The sequence below is a fragment of the Pseudopodoces humilis genome, chromosome 13, assembly GCF_049639895.1.
Source record: "Pseudopodoces humilis isolate 2021_Gansu_Grassland_sample_001 chromosome 13, ASM4963989v1, whole genome shotgun sequence".
NCBI classification, from domain to species: Eukaryota; Metazoa; Chordata; class Aves; order Passeriformes; family Paridae; genus Pseudopodoces; species Pseudopodoces humilis.
The window spans coordinates 9,856,242-9,866,572 of NC_142212.1; positions in this window are offsets into that span (position 1 = coordinate 9,856,242).

The window sequence follows — 10,331 nt, forward strand, 5'->3', positions numbered from 1 at the left end:
ACAAGCGCTGTCAGCCAGCCCAGGGTTATGCGAAACACACTCATAGAAAACAAAACAAAATGAGAAAAGGTTGGGTGGGGAGGGAGAAGAGGGATGGGAAGGAGGGGGCGAGGGTAACCAAATCATATTAGGCTCAAGACTAAATAAAATAGGAACCTGGAGCCATCAAATACCTGTCAGTAGGGTGCAGAAATACACTCTGCAGCTCATTGTACCAAGGCAAATTATGGCAATAATAAATCATTGTTGAAGGAAGATTGTTGATAATTTTTTTTTTTTTGGATGGTGGCATTCAATAGGGGCTCTGGGACACCTGCCACTGGGCTTGGAGCGAGAGCCAGAGCAGGTTATTAGCCTGTCACTCAGCCCTCCTCCTCACACCCCGCAGGAATCGCAGGCAGTGGGACAAGAATAAAAAGTCTGGAAAGAGAGATATTAAAAAAAAATTAATTACATAGCTGAAATACTCCTACAGGAAAAAAAAAAATTAAAAAGGGAGGGGGTCAAAAGAATTACAGCCCTCTTTGCAAGGCTCACTTTTGATAAAGAGTATTTTACAGTGGCCCAACTTAGTAGTGCTTCAATCACTCCACTTCATCTGCCATCAAGAGACAACCATCTCTAGGGTGAGATATGACTGATGGAGCAAGGTAATGCCACACACTCTGGAAAAGTCTGGGAAAATATACAGCCCGGAAAAGGAAGTATGGAATATTCCTGAAGCACTGAGACTGGGCTTGGGAATGGTCTGGAGTGAGGATTCTTCAGGCTCAATCCTATGAGAAGCAACAGCATGAAGTGTGGAGGTGTGAGTGCTGTGAGGGTGGATCTCAGCTGACCCACAGTTCCTCTCACAGCACAGGACTCTCTCTGCCATATGGGATTATCATCCACATCCATCAGGAACTAAGGCTATCCTCAGATAAATCATTCACTGCAACATCTCTGCATCTGAGGTAAGGTTCCCATCTGAGCTGATTAATTCCAGTGTTTCTTGGGTGATGAGGTTTGGATCATGGGACAAGGTGCACATTGCCTAACAAAATAATTCAATGTCCCTGCTTTCAACAAGGATGGGCAGGGCTCAACATCACTTTTTCCGAACTGGAAGGTCAGGCTGAATAGCAGACACCAGTGAGAGGGGGAGCTGGCAGGGTAGATGTGACTTCCAGTGACCTCACACAGATAAACTCGTCTGTTCATTTGTAGGATCCCATTTGCTCATCACATGGGACAGAACCTCTGGCCTGGCCATGGGACTTGAGTTTATTGCCTGTTGAGACACCCAGAAGACAGAACGGACTGAAGGAAAGGGCTGATAAACAAGGAGCAGACACTGCAAGGGAGGATGGCAAACCTGAGAGATATGAGGAAGAAAATGGAAAATAAAATTCCCTGAAACAGGAGAAGAAAGTTTGAGGAAGAAGAAAGAAAATCTAGAGAATGAGGAAAGCAAAAGAAAAAGGCAGAAATATGCTAAGAAAGGTAAGATAAAGCACAACCAGAGGGGAGGAAAAAACCCTCTGTATAGAAGATGCAAACACAGAGAAAGCAAGAGGAGAAGCACAAGTGAGATGGGGTGTTTGAAAGAAGGTTGTGCATTACAAGACAAGGGGAAGAGAAAGGAAGAGTGGAAAGGTGAAATGGAGAAAGCAAGAAAAAGAGGAACCACCTGGAAATGCAGCGGGCTCTCTGGCAACCATCTTCCCAGGAAGCTAATGCCAGTAAACAAATAGAGGGGGGGGAAAAAAAGTGTTGAGTAGAGAAGCAAATCCACCAAAACCCTAGGCAGAGCTATTACTTCAAGTTATGAATCAAACAATGTATTTCATTTGTATTAGACACCTTCTCAGTCACATACTTTCCAATTCTGTGTGCATGAGGGACCTCAAATCCTGGACCCCTTTTGTCATACTGCCCTAAACACTCGGTTCCCCTCAATTACCTCACCAGCCAAAAGCTGTCACAGTTCACTCCCACCAAAGCTTCTCTCCGCACCTCTGCGGCACCGGTCCCACGGCACCGGGCCCGTGAGCTGCCACGTGTGGGGACACGGGGCTGTCGCTCCCCAGCCCGGGTACAATGTCCCCCTTGTCCGAGGGCTCCCTGATGTCCCCGGGACACGGGTGGCGGCTCCGCTCCCGGCCCCGCGGATGCGAGCGGGGGGTGACAGAGGGGACAGGAGGGAGCAGCCAGGACCTCGCTCCGTCCTGCGGGGAAGCCTCTGGGGGGAGCACGGGACGATTTCTGCATGCGGGTGGAGTTAATGACTTCCACACTTCAGCTCTTCTCATCAGCCGGTCCGGCTGTGGGCACCTGCGGAGGGACCCAGGGACACAGGGGCTCCTGTCCCCGCTCCTGCCCTTGTGGACAGCGGCCGGGGCTGCAGCCGGGCTCGGCATCGCCCCAGGGCTGCAGCTCCTGCCGGCCCTGCCCCACAGCACACCCGGCCTTCCCAAACCCCCCCAGGGCTGCAGCTCCTGCCCCACACACACCCGGCCTTCCCAAACCTCCCCAGGGCTGCAGCTCCTGCCCCACACACACCCGGCCTTCCCAAACCCCCCCCAGCAGCCCGGGCACAGCTGCTGCACTGCCCCGAGCCCCGGGATCCGGGCAGGGGATGCAGACACCCACCCCGCCCTTCACAGCAGCCAACACGAGGAGCCAGAACATAGCGAAGGCTCAGCTGAGAAAAACACTTTCCTAATGAATTCCAAAGATTAGGAACACGTGGTAATGTATAAGCATACATTAATTTTTGAAGTGATAATGTTACTTCTGTACTCCAGCGCTTGAAAAGAAAGTCTCCTATAAAATGAATAAATACTTCGAGTTGTTACATGTTAAAACAGGTAACTAGAACTCCTGTTTTTTATTGGCCAACTTTACTGTCAGTCCTTGATATTGTACTCTCTTAACTACATTTAAAAGAATCTATATTGAAATCTCACATAATTTTTTCCCCCAGCTCGTTCTTCAAAACAGAAGTTTTTATGTATCTGCATTATTATGTCTGGAAGTAAGTTCCCCTTCAGAGCCATGAGATATAACCTTTTCTATATACACATTATTATTTTGATTACACATTATTATATTGATGCCTTTTATTTTCAATATGTTATTCTCTCCTATTTTAGGAATAAAAGTATATAATTTCTCTGTCAGTGCAAGAGTCTTTGCATGAGATGCAATTTCATTTCTAATGTGGCCTGTATTTTGACCATGACACAAGTATTCCAGAAATATGAAAATTTTCCTTGTGTTATCTAATTGCACCACACACCATTTTTCATTAGACAAGCAGACAAAGTTTAGCTCAAACAATAACTACAGGAAATATTTCACTTTTCCTAAGAAACCCAGGGGTGTTCCTCCCGCCACGAGATTTTCTCCATTCAATAGTTGACTTTATTTTTTAAAAAAAATGGATAAAATTCAGAACTTTTTCTTTGATAATCTCTCTGCTCTGTGAGGCTTGAATGTCATGAGCATTCAAACCTGGCAGACAGTTCCTTACTAAACCAGACCATGGGAGCAAGATCATCATGAGCTTTGAGCCTGGCTCAGAGCCTGTCACACATCGCTCTGTATTCACACAGTGATTCTCGTGTGCCTGTAGGGAGAAGGGCAAAGGGATCTGAGGTGCCATCACGCCTTTTCCCTCCCAGGAGCACAACTCTGTGCCAGCCTGGTGCAGAGCAGCGGCTCAGCAGCCTCAGCTGTCTCGAGAGGCAGACAGAGATGGATGGCCAGGACTGCCTGATCAATAGACCTTTTGTGCAAGCCTTTATCACAAACAATAGGAGCTGCAACAATCCAAAATATATTTAGGTAAATACTGGGAACTAGCAAACCAAATGCTGCCACAGAAGCCAAAAACAATTCCCCAGCACCACCTTTGCTGCGTCCCAAATGGGGACAGTCAGGATTCTCAGCCCTGCTTCAGCCTGTCTTTTATTATCCCCAATGCTCTCCAGGTCTGGGAGCTGCACATGCTTTTCCAGAGCAGTGACCGCAGGAATGATGTGTTCACACTCAGTATTAATGTAAAGAACTATTGCAGCAGCTTTATTGAATGGCTCCAGCCCCTCTGGACATCTGTATTGTACAACTTGGATACAGGTGATAGGCACCTAAGATTACAGAGACTGATAACTATTTATTCCTAAAGGGTCCTGTCCCTCTGGATAGATTTTTTCAGAGGATGAATTTGCTTTGTCCAATCCAGAAGGCAGGATCTTGCCAGGACTACCCACACATATCATCACTTGGCTTCAGAAAAACCAGTCACCTTCCCTCACACAGAATCAGGGCAGGCAACCCCACCCAACCAGTGCTAGGGCAGCAGGAAAGCACTCATCAAATGGCATTTACAGACCAACAGAACACACACATAGGAACAAATGAGAAAATAAAAAAATTACATCCAGGAACTGCTAAGCCTTTTAGACAGAAATACAGCAAATTAGTTTTACATTGTCAAGTGCTCTTGAAATTGTTGTAAGACAAAACCAAATTGTGTGAAGCTCATCCCACCTTCGAAAGGTCAGGTTGGACAAGGTTACAAAGCTCCTGTGCCCCATCTGATCTGGCAGCTCGTGTGCCTTCCAGCAGACAGATGTGTGTGCACAGGGAAAAAAGGCCATCTCTGACCTCTGCTGCCCACCTCTCTGGGCATTCATCCTGCTCCTCAAACCCCTTGGCTCTTCCAGCCTCTGACAGAGGTATTTGGCAAGAGCCACATCACATTCCTGCCAGAGGATTTACAAGAGAAAGGCAAAGCTGCACTTTATTGCTGCAGTAATGGCTCTGCACAGTAGTGGAACAAAACAGCATCTATTCAGATGACAGAGGAATGTGGGGGAAAAGAGTGCTCCCCAACGTGCTTACATTTGCAGCAGCACATTATTATCAGAAATGTGATGTTTGGACAGTCTAAAGGTCACTTCCACAGAAGGACTGAAGCTCTGACATGAGAAATACCTGTTCTGTGCAAGAACCTCCCAGCACAGATCCACCTGTGGAACACAAGGAAATAAAATGGAGGATTTTGCTCAGATCTTTCAAGTTGTGGGCTGGAGCCTGGGCTAAATAAAGATAATTTTTCCTAATGATTAGAGGGTGCAGCTTGGTTATGCTCACACAGAGCTCCCTGAGTTGAAGCAATGTAACAGCCTGCAGGAAACTTCATTATGTCTCCAATAACACCTTCTAGAATCCCAATAGCATCAATCTGTCACCTCTGTTTAGGTAAAAGATCTAGATTTAAGTCGATTTTATAGCTATTATGTTTAACAACCAGAACCACAGAGAAATGGTTTTGTCTTCTCTTACAGTGAAGTGTTAAACTTGATGAATTGCCGGCACTCAAAGCTCTGATCATCATTTAATGGATTATGCATAAAGGAAACACTCTCTGGAGAAGCAGAAATATTCTGCAAGGGTGAAATAATATCAGGACCGTGATGTATCAGCAATTCTGCATGAAAAAAAGGAAAACATGACCATGATGGCACATGGACCACTCACTTCTCTGACCCCCATTCTCCTGTAGGTATCTCACTGCTCACACACTGATTTTGGGATTAAGGACAGAATTAAGGGTATTATTTCATTAATTAACTGCTGGGAGTTATGTTTTAAAGACAGCTATTTTATATACATACATGTAGGTAGTTTGGATCTGCATTTCAGTCACTACAGAGTCAACACTTCTTCTGGCGCTTTAAAAAGAAACAACACTGGTGGAAGAGGCAACTAAAGAGACAGACATTGTTTGAGCCAGGACTCTTGTAATGATCAGCTGTAGGACTGGGGACAGTCCTACACCTCTCCTGCTCTGCAACTTTTTTTTTTTTTTTTTTTTTAGTTTAAAGTGGAAAGGTTTTTTTTCAGAGTGTACAATTAATTTTTGGAACCAAAAACCCCCATGATATTGTAATTACAGCCAGTACCCACAAAAATGAGAGCTCACATGCAAAACAAACGACTGCAACACAAGTAACAGATGAGAAGCCACTTCATAAAAATGCTTTTAATCTATTTGCTCTGCAACTAGAACCCTTCTCTTTCCACATGTGATATCCCTGTCACCATTCCAGTTTAATGGATCCTGCAAGCTTCCAGGTATCCTCTACAAAAAGGTGGTTACCTTTGTTTAAACCTAAATAAAAATGACTTTGATGTACCTCAGTTGCAGAAAGTAGTGTCAGACTCCCTGGCTTGTGGTACTGTGTTCCATCACTAAATTAGATAAGTCTTATCCCAAACGTTGGCTTGTTTCCGCCAGCCTGCACTGCTTAAGAAATGGGAAGCACTGAGATAAGAGGCAGCTCTTTTCTACCTACTTGAGGAAATTAATATGTCCCCCCCAATAAATCTCTCCTCCTTTCAAGAGTCACTCAAAGCATGGGGGATAGGTTAAAAAAACGCTCTTCTAATAAGTTAAAAATCAACAGTCTAAGCTTTAGCCTCAAACATCCAAGATAAAAGTGCTTAGGAAAGGAATTATTTTAACAAACACACTTTCCTATCTTACAAGTTTTTACATCTGCAGAACACAAAGAAAACTTTGGACAGTGCAAAGGAAACATGAGGTCAGTGTGGGATACCAAGGTTAAACAAATCATTGATTTCTATAGCACACAGGTATTCTGGGCTTGTCTGGCAGGGGAGATCCAGCAAGCAGCCGCCCCTCTGCATTTTAATCACTATCCACAGCCACACAAGGCACTCATAATTTGTTGTCAGTAGTCTTCAGAATCCTGAAGCTCAAGAGCATTTGCAGATACACTGATTTTAGGTATAGGCACATCATGCCACAATATCCCAGCTTCATGAGGGTACATCCCCTCTCTGCCTTGGCTCCTGCACTGCGTCTTTCCACAGTTCCTTCATGGCCTCTCACCGCACACCCACCAGTTACTTTCTGCAGCTGAGCTCTGTAATCCCAAATCCTTGTGTAACTGACCACATTTGGGTCACAGGGAGCTCTTGCTTTACCTGCATTTGACATAGTTCTGTAGCCCTAGGGAATCCAGCAGCAACAACAATTTCATGTTCTTGCACTGCCAAAAGATAAAAGCTATTTAAACAAAAATAAAAATCACACTTATATAGCAAAGTTAATCAGGCAGAATGTTCTGCTCACTGTTCCCTGTTCCTGTATGTCTGGAGCTGCATTTTTCTTTCATAAATCTTCACACCACAGGTATAAAGAGACACATTAGAGCTGTGAGAGCATCAGAGAGCTTCAGACACACTGAAGATTAAAGTGGATAATACTCGACTGAGATTTCAGATAGTTAATATTCCCCAGCAGTGCTCACACCATTTTTGGAACCATCCACTTCAGCCTTAATATCTAAGAAGGGGAATCTGGGATTTTTTATATGTGCCACGTATCCTGATTTTCTTCAAAGCAATATAAAAATATCTGAAACAGCTTCTTAAAAATACGTATCCTCACTGTTCTATTTGTTCCCTCTGTTTTAAGCTCCCAGGTATTTCTATTTCTGAGAAGTTGGCTAGGTCTTCTTGTTCTTCAGCAAGAAATATCTCAGAGCCAGCATGCCATCTCTGACCTTGAGAGCCCCCTGTGCGATGACAAAGTGTATCATGTCTGTGCTCCTTCAGTCTCCAGCCCCTGTGACACCGCTGCCAAAGGAGGTGCCAATTGTCAGGGTATTTCCTTTCTGCCAAGCGCTGCCAGCTTGGCTGGAACCACGCTGGCAACGGCCAGAGGATTGCTAGAACCTGGCCCACAGAAGAGTTTCAATTTTAGCAGATCCATTCAGCAGCATATTATAAACCAGCAGCTTAAAGTCTAACTGACTAATTAGGTCCCCAGCTTAGAATATTGATTTTGGTTTTAAATGCTTCTTTTCTCGTCTTCTTTCCAATCCCTTAGACTGTCTCAGTCTAGGCTTAAGCGGCAGAAGATGGGAACTGCCCCTTGGCACCCAGCACGCTTGAAATACATTAGAAAACATTATAAATGCTCTAAAAGATTATTTTCAGCGATCCATCTTAAAACAACCCCAATCCTGGCCGCGGCCGCAGGAAGCACAAATAAATATTGGCACACTCTGCTCCGAACTTTTTACATTGTACGATGCCCACCGGCACAGTAGCGAAGGAAAAGGAAGGACACACATCGGGAACAGATTTGATCCGCCTTTCCCTGATCCCGCTTGCCGTGTTTGACTCGCAGGGTAACATTGCCACCCGGCGGGCAGAGGCTCCCGGGCCGGCCTCGGAGCTTTGGGAGGCTCGGCGGAGCTGAGGAGACCTTCGGAGCCTTTTGGAGCCGTTCTGAACCGTTCGGAGCCTTTTGGAGCCGTTCGGAGCCTTTTGGAGCCCTTCGGAGCCGCTGTCCCGGCACCTGCACGCTCTCCGCCCTGGCTCAGCCCCACCTTCAGGGGCAGGAGGCCGCCGAAGGCTGGGGGGCCACGGCAGAAGCCTGGAGAGAAGCGGCGGGGAAAGGGAGGTGCAGGACAGGCAGGGCGCACACCGGGTACAGCAGGGATGTCACCAGGGTCCCTCCCTGCCCAGAGCCCCTTCTCCAGTGAGGAGCAAGCCTGCAGCCCGCACGGAGCTGGAGGGAGGCAGCCGGGCTGTGGCAAGGGCTGGAGAAGGCGCTCAGCACCCGGCAGCACCTCGGGAGCAGCCCTGGGATCAGGGAGCCACCTAAAGCTTGTTATTCCTCGCAAGAGAGAACACTTAGGAAGAGCATTTACTGGGCTGCTCGGCTTCCTCCTTTAACACAAGCTGGCTGAGAAGCCTGTTCCACAAACCAGTCTGTTTCACAGTATGTGACAGTGTTATCCCCAGAAAAAGTCAAGGGAGGACAGTCATGAAACGTTTAGAATAAAGCAATAACCTTTATAGTTGCAGCCTAAAGGAATTAATTGATTTTTAAATATAAAAACCCAACAACAAAATGTTTGAGAAATTAGGGAAAAAAAGTCCATTTGTTTGCCATCTCAAAATTGTTGCAGACAGGTAAAAGATGTTATAAAAGAAATGCCTTATGAAATCAGGCCTTGCTCTGCTGAATTGCCAAGCTGGCCTGTCACTTCTGAGTGCAGTTAGCCAGGTTCCCATGTGAAACAACCTTGGGAATGAGAATTCGTTTGCATCACAACCTATTCTTGGGGAGAAAAACAAGTCTGCACCTGCATAAACAATAGATGTGTCCCATGAGACTCAGTGAAGAAAATATGTAAACATATCCAGAGAAAGAAAATTTGATAGACATGTACAGTAGCCCTTCTCGACCAATGAACTGAATTTCACTGTATTGCTGACCAGTTAAGTTCAACATGGTGCCTTCTGATAATCCTATAAAATATTATCTATGCAATAAAGATTTGGCTTTTCCTGCATGAAACTGAGTCCCAGCTGATTTATTACAACACAAAATGTCATGGAAATAGGCCCTAGGAATAAGTGAACTAGAATAAACCATATTATTTTTAAGGCTTCATGAATAATGACAAAAGGGACAAAAATCAAGTACCCAGCACTTAAATCTAAGGAAACTTTCACATGAAATCTGCAGTGCAGAAGAAAAGGAGATGAAAAGAATTTTGCACAAAACACCCCCAGCAGAAAGATGTCAGATGTTGCCCTGGTGCTGCTTCTCATCCAGCTTTCTTGCACATAACTCATCACAGGTATGGGGACCTCAGTTATTTCTGTGATCATATGTGTGATGACATAATATTCCCATAGCAACCACAGTCATCAATGCAAGTTTCCTGGTGAAAAATAAAACAGCAAGGGAGAATTCAGGCTGCTGTTTAGAGTGACTTCAAGCATAACCAAAACTGTGGCTGAACTTCCTGGATCCAGTAACTGGATCCTGGATCCAGTATTTTAAGTAAATTTTCTTTCAAGTACTGGGATATTGCTGTTCAGGAGGATGGCAAAATTTTTCCTTACTCTAAGTTTAAAAACTCAAAGGACAAAACAATATTGGGAATATCATCAGCTTTGAGTTTTGTTATCTCAACTATCACACTACAAAAAGACTGGCACTGTATCTCCCATGGAAAGTTTTCGTTATAGTGATGCATCATTACCCCACGCACCCTCTAGTTACTTGTGCAGCACCTTTAGAATTGCAACTCAGAAAAGCTCAAAGGAATGGTCAAGGTTCAGTTATTTTGGCAACCCACTGCTGAGAGACCTGGGAGCACATACAAATTGCCTTTATTTCACACTGACACTCTGATCAGGTGTTTTGAGGGTACCACTTTCTCAGTCTCATAGGTAGGTAACCTTATTCTACAAGTGTTAGAATTGTAACAGCATCCAAGCACCAAAAG